This window comes from Musca autumnalis, unplaced genomic scaffold (assembly GCF_047663935.1).
Source record: "Musca autumnalis isolate F117 unplaced genomic scaffold, ASM4766393v1 scaffold_5, whole genome shotgun sequence".
Taxonomy (NCBI): Eukaryota; Metazoa; Arthropoda; class Insecta; order Diptera; family Muscidae; genus Musca; species Musca autumnalis.
The window spans coordinates 198,400,264-198,418,623 of NW_027412088.1; the positions used below are offsets into that span (position 1 = coordinate 198,400,264).

Sequence of the window (18,360 nt, forward strand, 5' to 3'; positions counted from 1 at the left end):
CAATTTTAAGGCTTTGAAAAAATATTCTTTAAAAATCCACGCCAATTTTAAGGCTTTGAAAAAATATTCTTCAAAAATCCACGCCTATTTTGAGGCTTTGAAAAAATATTCTTTAAAAATCCACGCCGATTTTGAGGCTTTGAAAAAATATTCTTTAAAAATCCACGCCGATTTTGAGGCTTTGAAAAAATATTCTTTAAAAATCCACGCCTATTTTGAGGCTTTGAAAAAATATTCTTTAAAAATCCACGCCTATTTTGAGGCTTTGAAAAAATATTCTTTAAAAATCCACGCCTATTTTGAGGCTTTGAAAAAATATTCTTTAAAAATCCACGCCTATTTTGAGGCTTTGAAAAAATATTCTTTAAAAATCCACGCCTATTTTGAGGCTTTGAAAAAATATTCTTTAAAAATCCACGCCTATTTTGAGGCTTTGAAAAAATATTCTTTAAAAATCCACGCCTATTTTGAGACTTTGAAAAAATATTCTTTAAAAATCCACGCCTATTTTGAGGCTTTGAAAAAATATTCTTTAAAAATCCACGCCTATTTTGAGGCTTTGAAAAAATATTCTTTAAAAATCCACGCCTATTTTGAGACTTTGAAAAAATATTCTTTAAAAATCCACGCCTATTTTGAGGGTTTGAAAAAAATATTCTTTAAAAATCCACGCCTATTTTGAGGCTTTGAAAAAATATTCTTTAAAAATCCACGCATATTTTGCGGCTTTGAAAAAATATTCTTTAAAAATCCACGCCTATTTTGAGGCTTTGAAAAAATATTGTTTAAAAATCCACGCCTATTTTGAGGCTTTGAAAAAATATTGTTTAAAAATCCACGCCTATTTTGAGGCTTTGAAAAAATATTCTTTAAAAATCCACGCCTATTTTGAGGCTTTGAAAAAATATTCTTTAAAAATCCACGCCTATTTTGAGGCTTTGAAAAAATATTGTTTAAAAATCCACGCCTATTTTGAGGCTTTGAAAAAATATTGTTTAAAAATCCACGCCTATTTTGAGGCTTTGAAAAAATATTGTTTAAAAATCCACGCCTATTTTGAGGCTTTGAAAAAATATTCTTTAAAAATCCACGCCTATTTTGAGGCTTTGAAAAAATATTGTTTAAAAATCCACGCCTATTTTGAGGCTTTGAAAAAATATTGTTTAAAAATCCACGCCTATTTTGAGGCTTTGAAAAAATATTGTTTAAAAATCCACGCCTATTTTGAGGCTTTGAAAAAATATTCTTTAAAAATCCACGCCTATTTTGAGGCTTTGAAAAAATATTGTTTAAAAATCCACGCCTATTTTGAGGCTTTGAAAAAATATTGTTTAAAAATCCACTCCTATTTTGAGGCTTTGAAAAAATATTGTTTAAAAATCCACGCCTATTTTGAGGCTTTGAAAAAATATTGTTTAAAAATCCACGCCTATTTTGAGGCTTTGAAAAAATATTGTTTAAAAATCCACGCCTATTTTGAGGCTTTGAAAAAATATTGTTTAAAAATCCACGCCTATTTTGAGGCTTTGAAAAAATATTGTTTAAAAATCCACGCCTATTTTGAGGCTTTGAAAAAATATTGTTTAAAAATCCACGCCTATTTTGAGGCTTTGAAAAAATATTGTTTAAAAATCCACGCCTATTTTGAGGCTTTGAAAAAATATTGTTTAAAAATCCACGCCTATTTTGAGGCTTTGAAAAAATATTCTTTAAAAATCCACGCCTATTTTGAGGCTTTGAAAAAATATTGTTTAAAAATCCACGCCTATTTTGAGGCTTTGAAAAAATATTCATAAAAATCCACGCCTATTTTGAGGCTTTGAAAAAATATTCTTTAAAAATCCACGACTATTTTGAGGCTTTGAAAAAATATTCTTTAAAAATCCACGCCTATTTTGAGGCTTTGAAAAAATATTCTTTAAAAATTCACGCCTATTTTGAGGCTTGAAAAAAATATTCTTTAAAAAGCCACGCTTTAATATTGTTCTGTAATTTTTTTACAAATATTATTTTTCTTTCCTTTTATATTTTCAAATGAAAAAAATTGTTCTTCCCTCTAAAATCCCTTACATTTCCCCATAAAAGAAAAGCGGTCATAGTTGAAAAATAAAATAATTTTTGCTCGATTGACATTTAACAGTTGTCCCATAATACCCTTTTTTATGTGTACTTTCTTGTCTAAATTCCATAAAAAATCAGAAAAAGGTCAAAGCTCTTTTGTCCATATGCCAAGGACTTTGAATATTAAATTTGAAAATAATTTCTTTCTCCCACACCGAGTTTGAGGAATATTTTATTAAATATTTTTCTTAGTTTACTGAAGTTTTTTTCTCTCTTTTTTCCCTTCTTTGCAGTTGTGGCCTTTTTGCCAGGGATCTCCAGTAAATTAAATTTAAAATACATTACTCGAATAGCTGTGTTTATTATTTGTTATGCCCTCTTACTTCCTTGCTTCTTATTTTTCTGTGTGTCGTATTTTTTTGCTGTGCAAAAAGTTATTATATATTTGCTGTTGTTGTAGTTAAATCTGAGAGCTTGTTACTGGCTTTCAATGTTCATTAGAAATTATAAGGAAAAAATATGACCAAAGTGTCCTTTAATTTCTAAATACCCTGAAAAAATCCTCGGTAGCTTTGCTTCCCGTTCAAAGTTATTAAATTTCCTAAGCTTCTTTCATTTTTTCTTTCTGCTGATGTGGGTAAAATAAATATTTTAATAAAAAAAGGAAGAGAGGGGAAAATAAAATATGAACCCTAATCTATGAAAAAGTGGGGGTGTTAAGAAGAGTGAGAGAGAAAATAAAAAAGACTGGAAAACAAAAAATTGCAAAAATTATATTTTTTGATGTTTTAGTTAGAGTAACAAATGTTTGGCGAAACTGTAACCAAGGATATGATTTGTGGTAGGTACACTACGCAAGGAAGTATCAATATTTGGTTTGGTTTCTATTTGAAATCTTTCAACTCTTCTATAAGAAGTTCATCAGCTCTTCTGTGAGAAGACCTGGAGTCTTTTAAAAGACCTCCAGCTCTTTTAAGACCACGGAATCTTCTATGAGAAAAGAACCACCTCTCATATGAGGAGAGCTCCTGCTCATTCATAAGAGAAAAGCTCCAGCTCTTTATTGAGTAAAATATGAGAAGGCGTCCAGCACCTTTATTAGAATAGCTAAGAAAGCTTTGTGGTCTTCTATAAGAAGACCTTGTGAAGTTCTGTTTAATCACCTGAAATAGTATGTAACGTATAAAGAAGTCTATGACTACCCACATCTATCCGTTTTCCCTCTCTATTTTTGTTGTGTTTTTTTTAACCACATTTGCCAACTTTAATTTATGGTCATAATCCTTTTTGAGCAACTCAACAGACATATTTAACACAACCGGAAAACATCAGCTAGCAGTTTTCCAAAAAAACGTTTCAAATGAAAAGTCATCACTAGCCCATAGAACAATCAGGCATCTACTTAGGAGTGGTGGGGGGGTTGGTTGTTAGAAAAAAAAGGAAAAATATGATGGCCTTCTTTTCATCAGCAAACATATAACCTAATCAAGACTACGAGCCTTCCTTTTTTCCTTTTTATTTTGATAGACATCAGCATGACTAAAATGCTGCAAAAAATGGTTACAACGCCTCCATCATCATCTGGTGCTGTTGTTAGTGTAGCAGAAAATTATTATGACTGGTGTTTTTTGTTATTCTTGGTGCTTGCTGTTCCGCTTTTCTAAGTTATGAAGTTTATGGTTGCAATCATTTCACTATTTGCCATGAAAATTTATTTTATTTTTCATAAAAGGCCTTCAGCAGAAGAAAAAGCAGAAAAGAATCAAGGCCCAGCAAACTCTCCAAGTGTTTGTTATGTTGCGTTAAGATATTAAATCACATTTTCATTTTTTTCCGCCGCACTAGACCACCCACACCCTTCAAACATTTGTTTCCGTCTAGCTAAAATTTTTATGACTGTTGTTTTTCTTCTTTTTTATAGACTTTCCAATCAATACTTTGAGCGATAGGCAGCAATAGGCAGTTGATAAGATTTTCATTATAAAGAAGTCCTTCAAAATGAGACATAAAAACACATCCACAACTCCAAATTACAAAAATTTAAATTAATTTCCTTGTCCTTGCCGTTGTAGCTTTTGTTGTTGTTTGGAAATAAAAATATCATTTGGTGCAAAAAAAAATTTAGAAACTTTTCTCATTATAAGGTCTAGTCATTGAGCAATTTTTTGCAATTCATTTTGAACGATTTATGAGTCGTAAAACATAAAAAAAGTATTTTTATCAAATTAAGAAAGTTACGAGCAATATACTGTCATGAGCTTTAAATTGGTATGATAAAAAATGCAAGGTTAAACATGTAAAATTAATTTAATAATCAAAGAATTCAAATGCTCTCATACTGTGGAGCGTATTATTGTGAACTACACGTATACGCATGTGGGGGCTACTTTATTTCCCTTTCGAGCTCATGCTTAGAAATAGCCTTTGTGTGTGTAGATCATCATAGCCAATACCTTCTGGCATTCACTCAATAAATAAACAAAAATATATTTCTTGTTTAAGGGTTCTAACCTATGTCCCTTGGGAAATGTCCTTGCGAAAGGTCCGAAAGGTAAGCATTCCCTCTTTGTAAAGAAAAAAACGTCACACTTTGTTCAGAGCACTGTCCGGTTGCATTTCCTGAATATTTCATTGGTGGTAAGAATGACGAAAATATCCTTTATCAAAGACTCTTTCCTGTCTTTAAGGAACCCTTCTTATAGAAGGAGAATCAGTATTGAGTCAATAAGTACACTTTCTTATAGAAAGGGATTCAATTAAAGAGGCCTTTCTAATAAAAAAGGAGTCAATAAGAATCCTTTTCAATGGAAAGAGAGTTAAAAAGGGCACTCTCTAATCGACAGAGAGTCAACAAAGACCTTTCTTATAGAATGAGTGCCAGGAAGGACCCTTTCTTACAGAAAGTGTGTCTATTAGGACTCTTTGTAATTGAAAGAGAGTCAAAAATGAATCTTTCTTATAGAAAGGGAGTCAATATGGACACATTAGTATAGAAAGTGCGCAATAAGCTACCTTTTCTCATAGAAAGGGAGACAATAATGACACGTTCTATAGGTATATTTTTATTAGAACGTGAGTGAGTTTCTAATAGAAAGTGAGTCAATAATAACCCTTCCTAATAAAGATGCAGTCAAAATGGACACTCTCTAATCGAAAAAGAGTCAACAAGGACCTCTCTTATGGAATGAGTGCCAGAAAGGACCCTTTACAATAGAAAGGAGGTCAATATGAACCCTTTCTTTTAGAAAGGGATTCAATAAGGATCTCTTATTGAAAGAGAAAGGATTCTTTATAATAAAGAAGGAGCTCAATAAACACCCTTTCTTATAAAAAGGGAGTCAATAAGGAAAATTTCTTATAGAAAGGGGATCAATAAGGACCCTCTCTCAAAGAAATGGCCATTTTTATAGAAAAGGGTCTATTAAGAAAACCCTTTCCTACAGAAAAGGTGCTGATAAGGAGTCTTTCCCATAAAAAAGAGCTGATAGGGACCCTGTCTATTGAAAAGGTGCTGATAAAGATTCTTTCTTATAGAAAGGGTACTTATAAGGACCCTTTCCCAAAAAAAGGACGCTGATAAGGACTCTTTTCTGTTGAAAAGTTCTGATAGCATCGCTGAACACTGCCGATAAGGACCCTTTTTAAAAAAAAAATACCCTTTTCTATAGAAAATGTGGCCGGACACTGCCGATAATGACCCTATTCTATAGAAAAGGTGATGATAAGGACCCTTTTCTATAGAAAAAGTGCTGATAAATACCCTTTTCTATAGAAAAGGTGCTGATAAGGACCCTTTTCTACAGAAAAGGTGCTGACAAGGACCCTTTTCTATAGAAAAGGTGCTGGTAAGTACCCTTTTCTATAGAAAAGGTGCTGATAAGGACACTTTTCTATAGGAAAGGTGGTGATAAGGACCCTTTTCTATAGAAAAGGTGGTGATAAGGACCCTTTTCTATAGAAAAGGTGGTGATAAGGACCCTTTTCTATAGAAAAGGTGCTAATAAGGACCCTTTTCTATAGAAAAGGTGCTGATAAGGACCCTTTTCTATAGAAAAGGTGCTGATATGGACCCTTTTCTATAGAAAAGATCCTGATAAGTACCCTTTTCTATAGAAAAAGGTGCTGATAAGTACCCTTTTCTATAGAAAAGGTGCTGATAAGTACCCTTTTCTATAGAAAAGGTGCTGATAAGTACCCTTTTCTATAGAAAAGGTGCTGATAAGTACCCTTTTCTATAGAAAAGGTGCTGATAAGTACCCTTTTCTATAGAAAAGGTGCTGATAAGTACCCCTTTTCTATAGAAAAGGTGCTGATAAGTACCCTTTTCTATAGAAAAGGTGCTGATAAGTACCCTTTTCTATAGAAAAGGTGCTGATAAGTACCCTTTTCTATAGAAAAGGTGCTGATAAGTACCCTTTTCTTTAGAAAAGGTGCTGATAAGTACCCTTTTCTATAGAAAAGGTGCTGATAAGGACCCTTTTCTATAGAAAAGGTGCTGATAAGGACCCTTTTCTATAGAAAAGGTGCTGATAAGGACCCTTTTCTATAGAAAAGGTGCTGATAAGGACCCTTTTCTATAGAAAAGGTGCTGATAAGGACCCTTTTCTATAGAAAAGGTGCTGATAAGGACCCTTTTCTATAGAAAAGGTGCTGATAAGGACCCTTTTCTATAGAAAAGGTGCTGATAAGGACCCTTTTCTATAGAAAAGGTGCTGATAAGGACCCTTTTCTATAGAAAAGGTGCTGATAAGGACCCTTTTCTATAGAAAAGGTGCTGATAAGGACCCTTTTCTATAGAAAAGGTGCTGATAAGGACCCTTTTCTATAGAAAAGGTGCTGATAAGGACCCCTTTCTATGGAAAAAGTGCTGATAAGGGCCCTCTTATATAGAAAAAGTGCCTATAATGACTCTTTTCTATAGAAAAGCAGTTGATAATGACCCTTTTCTATAGAATAGGTGCTGATAAGTACCCTTTTCTATAGAAAAGTTGCTGATAAGTACCCTTTTCTATAGAAAAGTTGCTGATAAGTACCCTTTTCTATAGAACAGTTGCTGTTAAGTACCCTTTTCTATAGAAAAGTTGCTGTTAAGTACCCTTTTCTATAGAAAAGTTGCTGATAAGTACCCTTTTCTATAGAAAAGTTTGCTGATAGAAAAGGTACTGATAAGTGCTGATAAGGACCCTTTTCTATAGAAAAGGTGCTGATAAGTATCCTTTTCTATAGAAAAGGAGCTGATATGTACCCTTTTCTATAGAAAAGGTGCTGATAAGTACCCTCTTCTATAGAAAAGGTGCTGATATGTACCCTATTCTATAGAAAAGGTGCTGATAAGTACCCTTTTCTATAGAAAAGGTCCTGGTAAGTACCCTTTTCTATAGGAAAGGTCCTGATAAGTACCCTTTTCTCTAGAAAAGGTCCTGATAAGTACCCTTTTTCTATAGAAAAAGTGCTGATAAGTACCCTTTCTATAGAAAAGGTGCTGATAAGTACCCTTTTCTATAGAAAAGGTGCTGATAAGGACCCTTTTCTATAGAAAATGTGCTGATAAGGACCCTTTTCTATAGAAAAGGTGCTGATAAGGACCCTTTTCTATAGAAAAGGTGCTGATAAGGACCCTTTTCTATAGAAAAGTTGCTGATAAAGACCCTTTTCTATAGAAAAGGTGCTGATAAAGACCCTTTTCTATAGAAAAGGTGCTGATAAGTACCCTTTTCTATAGAAAAGGTGGTGATAAGTACCCTTTTCTATAGAAAAGGTGCTGATAAGTAACCTTTTCTATAGAAACGGTGCTTATAAGGACCCTTTCCTATAGAAAAGGTGCTGATAAGTACCCTTTTCTATAGAAAAGGTGCTGATAAGGACCCTTTTCTATAGAAAAGGTGCTGATAAGGACCCTTTTTTATAGAAAATGTGCTGATAAGTTCCCGTTTTCAATAGAAAATGTGCTGATAAGTACCCTTTTCTATAGAAAATGCGCTGATAACTACCCTTTTCTATAGAAAATGTGCTGATAAGTACCCTTTTCTATAGAAAGGTGCTAATAAGTATCCTTTTCTATAGAAAAGGTGCTAATAAGTACCCTTTTCAATAGAAAAGGTGCTAATAAGTACCCTTTTCTATAGAAAATGTGCTAATAAGTACCCCTTTCTATAGAAAAGGTGCTAATAATTACCCCTTTCTATAGAAAAGGTGCTAATAAGAACCCTTTTCTATAGAAAATGTGCTAATAAGTATCCTTTTCTATAGAAAAGGTGCTAATAAGTACCCTTTTCTATGGAAATGGTGCTGTTAAGCACCGTTTCTTACAGAAGGAGTACTTCCCTTTGAGCTTAAACCAGTCTAATACCTATATTATAACCTTGAAATTCTATGGCTCCGGACATTTATTTCCCCTTCAAGGCAACTTTGTAAATAAGTAACATGAAACATTTCTTTATATCAATTAAGCGGAATACTTTCGGTGTCAGATATTCAACTATTTTCCTTTTTCACAGAAAAATGTGTTATATATGCCATCTAATATGGGAATTGTAGATCATTAGTTCACCTTACTATTAGAAAATTAATCCGTAAGTTTGCTTCTTGGGATATAGAGGGGCGTATGGATGGTGTCAGCATGTATACGCCTAGTGAACCCGGTGGAAACACAAATAACATAAAAGCGAATCTTTTGTGTATTAAATGACATTTACTATAGTACAATCTATACAATCAATTGACATCAATATCATACATTACAACAACAACAATTGCAAAAAGTGGATTATATGTTTTCAATATGTTAATTAATTTGACAGAAACATGGTGTCTTTGTCTGCCGGGTTGCTCTGAGTGTGTTTGTGATTTATTGTTGTTATTTTCACATATAGAATCATATTATCGTGAACAAAAGCTGACAGAATGGACACAAAAGGAAGTGAATACGCTGAATGCTTTAGGCTTACCCACGCACACACACGCGAATGTATGAATATGACAATGTGATTAAGTGATTGGAATATCGATAATTATGTAAAATGCGAAACAATTATTGAATACTACAAAAGTGATAACGAAAATGTAAGCATTTTTGGGAATTTATGATTTCTGCAAAGGACAAAATGTAAATGAAAATTACAGCGTATACATATTGACGGTTATTCATACGCCTCTATGGACCAACAAAAATTATTAATTTAATCGAAATAATACCTGTGTTATCACTTTTTACAATCTTAAAAATACTTTTCCAACCTCGAAAAATAGGCGTGGATTTGTAATAAAATATTTTTACAACCAGGTGGATTTTTTAATAATTTTTTTAAAACTTCCAGCCATAGGCCTGGATTTTTTATAAAATATTTTTCCAAATACCAGCCATAGGCGTGTCTTTTAAATATTTTTCCAAACACTGCCATAGGCGTGGATTTTTTATAAAACCATTTTTCCAAACACCAGCCGTAGGCATGGATTTTTTATAAAATATTTTTCTAAACATTAGCCATAGGCGTGGATTTTTTATAAAAATTTTTAAAACCACGCGGATTTTTAATATTTTTTTTACAAATTCTAGCCATAGGCTTGGATTCTTTATAAAATATTTTTGCAAACTCCAGCCATAGGCATGGTTTTTTTTAAAATATTTTTCCAAACACCAGCCAATCGCGTGGATTTTTTATAAAACATTTTTCCAAACACCAGCCATAGGCGTGGATTTTTTAAAAAAATATTTTTCCAAACACCAGCCATAGGCATGGATTTTTTATAAAATATTTTTTCCAACCACCAGCCGTAGGCGTGGATTTGTTATAAAATATTTTTACAAACACCAGTCATAGGCGTGGATTCTTTATAAAATATTTTTCCAAGCACCAACCATAGGCGTGGTGTTTTTAAAATATTTTTCCAAACACCAGTCATAGGCGTGGATTCTTTATAAAATATTTTTCCAAACACTAGTCATAGGCGTGGATTCTTTATAAAATATTTTTCCAAACACCAGTCATAGGCGTGGATTCTTTATAAAATATTTTTCCAAACACCAGTCATAGGCGTAGATTCTTTATAAAATATTTTTCCAAACACCAGTCATAGGCGTGGATTCTTTATAAAATATTTTTCCAAACACCAGTCATAGGCGTGGATTCTTTATAAAATATTTTTCCAAACACCAGTCATAGGCGTGGATTCTTTATAAAATATTTTTCCAAACACCAGTCATAGGCGTGGATTCTTTATAAAATATTTTTCCAAACACCAGTCATAGGCGCGGATTCTTTATAAAATATTTTTCCAAACACCAGTCATAGGCGTGGATTCTTTATAAAATATTTTTCCAAACACCAGTCATAGGCGTGGATTCTTTATAAAATATTTTTCCAAACACCAGTCATAGGCGTGGATTCTTTATAAAATATTTTTCCAAACACCAGTCATAGGCGTGGATTCTTTATAAAATATTTTTCCAAACACCAGTCATAGGCGTGGATTCTTTATAAAATATTTTTCCAAACACCAGTCATAGGCGCGGATTCTTTATAAAAATTTTTTCCAAACACCAGTCATAGGCGTGGATTCTTTATAAAATATTTTTCCAAACACCAGTCATAGGCGTGGATTCTTTATAAAATATTTTTCCAAACACCAGTCATAGGCGTGGATTCTTTATAAAATATTTTTCCAAACACCAGTCATAGGCGTGGATTTTTTATAAAATATTTTTTGAACCACCAGCCATAGGCGTGGATTTTTTATAAAATATTTCTTGAACCACCAGCCATAGGCGTGGATTTTTTATAAAATATTTTTTGAACCACCAGCCATAGGCGTGGATTTTTTATAAAATATTTTCCAAATACCAGCCATAGGCATGGATTTTTTATAAAATATTTTCCAAATACCAGCCATAGGCATGGATTTTTTATAAAATATTTTTTCCAACCACCAACCGTAGGCGGGGATTTTTTTAGGCGTGGATTTGTTATAAAATATTTTTCCAAACACCAGTCATAGGCGTGGATTCTTTATAAAATATTTTTCCAAACACCAGTCATAGGCGTGGATTCTTTATAAAATATTTTTCCAAACACCAGTCATAGGCGTGGATTCTTTATAAAATATTTTTCCAAACACCAGCCATATGCATGGATTTTTTATAAAATATTTTTTCCAACCACCAGCCATAGGCGTGGATTTTTTATAAAATATTTTCCAAACACCAGCCCTAGGCGTGGTTTTTATAAAATATTTTTCAAAGCACCAGCAATAGGTGTGCATTTTTTATAAAATATTTTGTCCCAACCGCCAGCCATAGGCGTGGACTTTTTATAAAATATTTTTCACAACCACCAACCATAGGCGTGGATTTTTTATAAAATATTTTTTTCCACCACCAACCATAGGCGTGGATTTTTAATAAAATATTTTTCCAACCACCAGCCATAGGCGTGAATTTTTTATAAAATATGTTTTGAACCACCAGCCTAGACGTGGATTTTTTATAAAATATGTTTTCAACCACCAGCCTAGACGTGGATTTTTTATAAAATATGTTTTCAACCACCAGCCTAGACGTGGATTTTTTATAAAATATGTTTTCAACCACCAGCCTAGACGTGGATTTTTTATAAAATATGTTTTCAACCACCAGCCTAGACGTGGATTTTTTATAAAATATGTTTTCAACCACCAGCCTAGACGTGGATTTTTTATAAAATATGTTTTCAACCACCAGCCTAGACGTGGATTTTTTATAAAATATGTTTTCAACCACCAGCCTAGACGTGGATTTTTTGTAAAATATTTTTTCAACCATTTTTTTTTTTTTTGTAATTACAAAGCATTATTACAGACATGAAATACAATCGTTATTACTTTTCAAAATTAATATCGACTGTCCTTAATTAATTTATGATTTCTACAAGCCAAACTCATTGATAATCCACACATAATGTGCCGAAACTTAAATTCCCCCGAAAAATTATCATTAATGAAACACAGCCAAATTTACACTTAAGTACCTTTAAGTGACACCTCAAAAGAGCAATTCCAATGTTTGTTAAACTCATTCTTTTTGGTCACAACCTCCGTATCTTTTTGGCAATTCGCATTACAGCCATTGTGCCGCGTTTAAGTGTCAAAAACTCCCGGCCAAGGCATAAATCATTTCATTATTAAAGTTTTTGGAAGACGTGTTTTAAATACGTAATTATAACGATTATTTTGGATAATTCTTATATAATCATTGCAAGAGCAAGTTGTCTCTGATTGCTTGGCAAGAGAGGGAAAACCTTCTTACAACTCTTAGTTAATGGCTTTGAGAAACAATTATCTTTCCATTGGACCATTGTTTGTCTATGGCTCATTATTCTTTTAGTTTTTCGTGCAGCAAGCAGTCAATTGTTTATTCAGCTGAAAGTAAGCAGAAAAAAAGTTTATTCCTCATTGCAAAGACATGGAGTTAAGATTCAATGTGAAAATTCTAAAGTTTGAGCTACGGCTAGAAAATATTACATAAATTCAGCAGCATTTGTTTTTGATTGGTAAAAAAAGAACAAAAATGAAATCCTGTGGGGTAATTAAAAATTTAATGATGATTATGAAGGCTAATGTTATGGTAATTTTCATAGATTCATAGTAGATTAAAATGAGTCGTTTGTTTGGGCATAAAATGGTTATTCTAATTCTTATTATGAGAAGGCGCGTATGAGTGATGGTTCGCACGTATACGCTAAGGCAGCCCGGTCTTTATATATAAAAAAAAATATTACTGGCGTAATTTCTCACAATAGAAATTGTAAGACACACCATTTTACATGGCCGCTGGGACGCAAAATGGCGATAAAATAAATGTGAATAACATAAAAGAGAGAACCCTTAACAACAGCAGATCTTGTTTGTCATTGTGAAGTACTGCTTCTATAAGAAACGGCGCTTACCAGCACCATTTCTATAGAAAAGGGTACTTATTAGCACCTTTTCTATAGAAAAGGATACTTATTAGCACCTTTTCCATAGAAAAGGATACTTATTAGCACCTTTTCTATAGAAAAGGATACTTATTAGCACCTTTTCTATAGAAAAGGATACTTATTAGCACCTTTTCTATAGAAAAGGATACTTATTAGCACCTTTTCTATAGAAAAGGATACTTATTAGCACCTTTTCTAATACCTATATTATAACCAAATAAATTGTGGTGCTGATTTGTGGTATTAATTTTTTATGCGGCATCTTCCTAAATTGTTTATTTTTGTTAGATTTTAAAATTGCCAAAATTTGAGAACAATCGAAATTTGTTAACACGTGCCACTGGGGCCTTATAGTTTCCATAGTAATTTGTATGGGGCCAAAGGTGAATTTTCACAAAATTTTCCTAAGAGCAGCATTAATTTCCCAATCGATGAGAACATTTTACCAGTTCATTGCTGTGGTTAGAAAAAAAATTCTACAAAAATTTATGAAAATCGGGTAAGATTTTGATATTGCTCCAATAGCATATTTGGTCAATTGGGCCCTATAATTTTTATTATTTATGGGGCCCTTTAATTTCTATAATTTCTTTTATTGATAGTTTAAAAAAAATCGCAATCAATTTTTTAAAACCACCCTAATGGGTATAATTTTCCAAGTTTCTATAGGCGTATACATATTGACACTATCCATACGCCCCTCTATATCCCAGGGAAAAAGTGCTAAGTATTTTTTTATAATTTTTTTACTAATGTTCTCGTTTAGAGTTAGGCTTGATGTTTTGATGAACAAATGATCCAACATATATTACAACCTTCTCCGTTTCCCACATGATAGAGCTAATACGAATCGGGATACACTCATTGGATATGACTGAAGTCTCCCTGTTCCTTACAGGAATTCCCATGGAAAATATGTGTCTGTAGTGATTTGTAATAAATTTCCCACTTGTTTGATAGTTGATACTATTGCCACAATGAATACCACAAATCATCACCACAAATTATTTCTTAACTTCATTATAACTTGTTTTAAAGTAATTTATATCCACTTTTGAACTTGATACCAGTTTGAAGAGTATTTATGGTTCATTATGTCGTATGATTTATAAACTATTGTAATTAATAACACTTATACGACCCTTTGCTGTAAAATATTACTACTTCTGTCTCTCTCTCCCTCTCCCTCTCTCTCTTTTAGTTAACTATGAACAAACTAAACAATGGTTTATCCTTCTCCTAGCATATCATATTTCTATTTGTTGTGAATAATTATTTATTTGTAAACTTGTCATTTGTTGTTGAATTTTGTGGAAGAGTCCGATACGGAGAGAGAGGGTATGATTGATAATAATTGTAATAAAATATCATTTGTGTGACCTTGGGTTCAATACTGATATTCTTTAGAATACATAATATATAAGAGTCATGTTCTTTATTTAAATTTGTTGTAGAAAGGAAAAGATAAATTCATAAAGAATTTATGATATCGTATTATTTATCCTAAGGGCTACGGATTGATATCAATTTATAATTGAAGTAGATTTAAAAGACTTTTGTTTCAAACGTTTAAGAGGAAAAAGATAAAAAGCAGAGGATAAAAAATTTTAAATATTTATAATTTGCAATGAGAGGTCTTATTTCGGATTTGCCATTTTGGTGGTGCCGTCAGGGTTTCTCGGAGCGTTTAGGCCAATATCTCAAGTAAGAGGAGAAAGATAAAAAGTAGAGGATAAAAAAATTTTAAATATTTCTAATTTGAAATGGGAGGTCTTATTTCGGATTTGCCATTTTGGTGGTGCCGTGGGGGTTTCTCGGAGCTTTTAGACCAATATCTCAGGAAGTACGGACTTGCGCAAGAAAAAACTTGTATCGTCGTAAAGATAGCCGCAAGGAAAGCTTACTGAAAAAATTTCAAAACGATTCGAGAGGAGCTCTTAAACTTCACTTTATCCGAATTTTGTGTGGAGGTACCCGAAGGAGTGGACCGATATAGTCTATATTCCAACCTGATATATGACTGGATGAAATAATGCGATGTACAACATGTGCACAATCAGAAACTCCCTGCGAGTGCGGTGGTACCGTCAGGGTTTATGGGAGCTTTTAGACCAATATCTCAGGAAGTACGGACTTGCGCAGGAAAAAAATTATATATTGTATAGGAAAAGTCATCTCCGGTGAACTTTTGTATAGGAAAAGTCATCTCCGGTGAACTTTTGTATAGGAAAAGTCATCTCCGGTGAACTTTTGTATTGGAAAAGTCTTCTCCGGTGAACTTTTGTATTGGAAAGGTCATCTCCGGTGAACTTTTGTATAGGAAAAGTCATCTCCGGTGAACTTTTGATAGGAAAAGTCATCTCCGGTGAACTTTTGTATAGAAAAAGTCATCTCCGGTGAACTTTTGTAAAGGAAAAGTAATCTCCGGTGAACTTTTGTATAGAAAAGTCATCTCCGGTGAACTCTTGTATAGGAAAAGTAATCTCCGGTGAACTTTTGTATAGGAAAAGTCATTTCCGGTGAACTTTGGTATAGGAAAAATCATCTCCTGTGAACTTTTGTATTGGAAAAGTCATCTCCGGTGAACTTTTGTATAGAAAAAAGTCATCTCCGGTGAACTTTTGTATAGGAAAATTCATCTCCGGTGAACTTTTGTATAGGAAAAGTCATCTCCGGCGAACTTTTGTATAGGAAAAGTCATCTCCGGTGAACTTTTGTATTGGAAAAGTCATCTCCGGTGAACTTTTGTATAGGAAAAGTCATCTCCGGTGAACTTTTGTATAGGAAAAGTCATCTCCGGTGAACTTTTGTATTGGAAAGGTCATCTCCGGTAAACTTTTGTATAGGAAAAGTCATCTCCGGTGAACTTTTGTATAGAAAAAGGAAAAAAATATATTTTGTATAGGAAAAGTTATTTCCGGTCAACTTTTGTATAGGAAAAGTCAACTCCGGTGAACTTTTGTATAGGAAAAGTCATCTCGCCAGAAAAACTTACTGAAAAAAATCAGAACTATCCGAGAGGAGCTCTTCAACTTCACTTTATCCGAATTTTGTGTGGGAAGTACCCAAAGGAGTGGACCAATATACGAGTAGTGCATATTCAAACCCAATCTATATGTCGAAGGAATAATACAATGTGCAAAGTTTGGACCAAATCGATTGCTCCCTTCGAGAGTTATCGTTCACACCATTTTACAGAAATATTTTGAACTTTTGCGGGGGTGGTACCCAGAGTAGTGGACCGATATGGCCCATCTTCGAACTTAGACTAAGTTTGAATAAAATATTACGATACACAGAATTTGGTTCGAAGCGGTTGATCCGTTCAAGAGTTATCGTGCGCACCAGCCAGCCAGACAGACAGACGGACGGACATCAAAGTTGATACGACCAAAAATGTGCCTCTCGAAATAACGCTTTGGACGAAATTCGTTTCAGACAAGTTGGATTCCATTTAGCCATGTCAGGAGGTGGTGTACTATCTCCACTGCTGTGGCTCCTGGTGATTAACGAAATACTTAAGGAATTTGACCAACTACGTATAAAAACATTAGCTTATGCTGATGACGTGGTCATAATGATCAGCGGGAAGTTCCCACAAACGCTATCGGAACTCATGCCAGGAGCTCTAGTCAATTTATCAAGATGGGCCCACAACAATAGAATTGGTGTGAACCCATCGAGGACAGAGCTGGTTCTATTTACGAACAAGAGAAAAGTCAAACCATTCACCCTACCAACGCTGTATGGAGTGGCCCTAAAGCTCTCTCTAGAGGCCAAGTACCTTGGCATTATCCTGGACCACCAACTAACGTGGAAAAGGAATGTCGAAGAACGTGCCAAGAGAGGCCTTATAGCCCTTTATTCATGCAAGAACTCTATTGGTAAGAGTTGGGGATTGAAACCACAGGTCATCCACTGGATTTTTACGGCCATAGTTCGCCCTATTCTGACTTATGGTTCATTGGTATGGTGGAATGCATTAAGTAAGACATCTCTTCCCCACAAGATTAATACCGTTCAAAGAGCGGCATCTCTCTTAATTACCGTTGCCATGAAAAGCACTTCGAATATGGCCACGCTGTTATTTTACGGTGATCTGAACTATCAGTGGTATCGGAGGTAATCAGTGACTATATATCACCACAATTACACTTCGACGAAATTGAAGTTCGAATACCTGACAGAGAAGCCTAGACCCACAACATCCCACCTCTACCCGGGATAGAGGTTTCCACCGACGCTCCAAGATGGAAAGGGGAACAGGGGCGGGCGTCTACAGCGATACCCTCAACTTACGGATCTCGTATAAGCTAAGCGAAAATTGTAGCGTCTTCCATGCCGAAATCTTTGCGGTCACGAAAGCAGCAGAGTTGATAAAAAACATGGAAGGGGACATAGCTTGACCGGTGACTATCTATGTGGATAGTCAAGCGGTCTTGCACTGCAGGAAAGCCTTGGAGGCCCTAAGATCAATCGTTACCTTGTGTTGGGTCCCGGGGCATTGCGACATCGAGGGAAATGAAAAAGCGGATGAGCTGACGCGTTGCGGATCTGAGTCAAACGACATCGAAATCGATAACTCAATCAAGCCACCCTTGTGTCACTTCATGCGGCTCCTAGAACAAGTATACAGGGAGAAGGCTGGTCAGATTTGGAACAACGAACCTGGCTGTAAGGTATCAAAGGCAATCTGGCCCAACGTCTCCAAACGGAAGACCACTTCTCTACTCTCTATGAGAAAACCCGATCTGAAACTAATGAAACTAATCAATGACCTGCAAATGGGATAGAGATGACTCCACGGATTATTGGAGATTCTGCGAAGATGAAGAAGAAACAGAGACGATTGAGCACTTATTATTCCGTTGTCCAACGCTCAGGACCAGGAGAATTCAAACAATGGGTGAACATACAATATCATCTCTGGCAACATACTGCCAAGCCGAGCCGACAACACTGCTTCTTCTCGCCAAGGGTCTGAAGTGGCTTCAACATGAACGAATTACAGCACTCTAATATGGCAAAACGTCCTTACTCGCTCTCCTTTCTAAACTAATTTCTCAATTGTCTTTCAATCCATAACACTTACTTAATTATTCTCAATTATTCTTAATTACTTAATTATTCTTACTTCTTACTTCTTCCCTCGATACTTTCTATGCAATTTATTTCTTTTCTTTTTCTCCAACCCAGACTATAGGATGAACACAATGGACCATAATGTCTCCGAGTGGAGTGGCTGTCCAACACGACAGCTGTGCGTCCTTTAACCTAACTTAACCTTTAACCTAACCGAATTGGTCCATACTTTACACATCGTGAAACTTCTACCAGGCTTAGATGA

The 18,360-nt window shown here is 34.4% G+C and overlaps 1 protein-coding gene across 3 annotated transcripts in view; it reads right to left on the reverse strand.

Moving 5' to 3' along the window:
- LOC141387695 (uncharacterized) overlaps window positions 1-18,360 on the reverse strand; it is a 368,768-nt gene that overhangs the window by 341,033 nt on the left and 9,375 nt on the right. Inside the window, exon 2 of one of the 3 annotated variants that reach the window (XM_073957766.1) lies at window positions 12,063-12,453. The exons of the other annotated variants lie outside the window; for them this stretch is intronic. The gene's annotated coding sequence lies outside the window, so the exon portion shown is untranslated. The remainder of the gene's footprint in view (window positions 1-12,062; window positions 12,454-18,360) is intronic. 3 annotated transcript variants of the gene reach the window in all.